The sequence below is a fragment of the Otolemur garnettii genome, unplaced genomic scaffold, assembly GCF_000181295.1.
Source record: "Otolemur garnettii isolate 467f Iridium unplaced genomic scaffold, OtoGar3 scaffold00089, whole genome shotgun sequence".
NCBI classification, from domain to species: domain Eukaryota; kingdom Metazoa; phylum Chordata; class Mammalia; order Primates; family Galagidae; genus Otolemur; species Otolemur garnettii.
Window position 1 is genome coordinate 47,636 of NW_003852484.1, and position 1,292 is coordinate 48,927.

The following is a 1,292-nucleotide window of genomic DNA, read 5'->3' on the forward strand; positions in this document are numbered from 1 at the left end:
GTGCCCACCACAATGCCTGGCTATTTTTTGTTGCAGTTTGGCCAGGTCTGGGTTCGAACCCACCACCCTCCGTATATACGGGGCCGGTGCCCTACCCACTGAGCCACAGGCACCACCCTGCTGTAGCATTTTAAAGAAACCACTCAGCAAGCCTTGAGCATGTACAGAGCAGCACCTTTATTAATGACCCTAAATCCATTAGAATATGAAACCTATTTTAAATCTGTCTGAAGTCTGTCTTGCCAGTACAGGCGATGTGAGACTTGAAGGCTACCAATGACAAAGCGGAGTTTATAAGTCCCCTCTGAAATGATAATATTGCCTTCACTAATAAATTGTATGTTTTTGGTATAGCTAGCACTTTCAATTTTCAGCTTGGAGAGCCTCAGTTTCAGATTGTTAATGGTAGTTCTATTATTGGACTACCATGACAAAATACCATAGGCCATGTGGTTTAAACAAGGGAAATTTCTCACAATTCTAGAGGCTGGGAAGTCCAAGATCAAGGTGCTAGCCAATCTGGTTCCTGGCGGGGGTTCTCTCCCTGGTTTGCAGACAGCTGCTTTTTTGCTGTGTCCTCACATGCCTGAAGAAAGAGAAGACAGGTAGAGGATGGGCACTCTTATTATCTCATGATAAGGGCACTAATCCCTTATAATTCTAATCTTCATGACCTCACCTGATCCTGATTATTTCCCAAGGGCCTCATCTCCAATAACCATCCCAATGGGACTTAGAGCTTCAACATATTAAGGGGGAGGGACAAACATTCAGTCCATAATGGTGGTCTTTATTTTCCTCCTAACCCAAGTAATTTAGTAACATTAGCCTTACCTTTTAAATTACCCTTCTGCTCTTAAGAATATGAGAACTGGGGTAAAGGAACTTAGAGGTCTCAGACACAAATAGGAAGGGCATATAGACCCCACCATTGGGACCTCAGGCAGATTGTTTATCCTCTATTGCCACATTTGTAAATAGGACCCCATAATGTCCATGGAGCTCATGAGACGATTGAGTGGCTTAGGAAATTTAAAGCCATCAAGAACAGCCTAATAGCATGAAGAAAGCCCTAAAAAATGTTAGCAGACTCAGCGCCTATAGCTCACTGAAAAGGGCTTTAGCCACATACACCAAAGGTGGTGGTTCGAGCCTGGCCCAGGCCTGCTAAACAATGACAAATGCGACCAAAAAATAGCCGGGCCTTGTGGTGGGTGCCTGTAGTCCCAGCTACTTGGGAGGCTGAGGCAAGAGAATCGCTTAAGCCCAAGAGTTGGAGGTTGCTGTGAGCT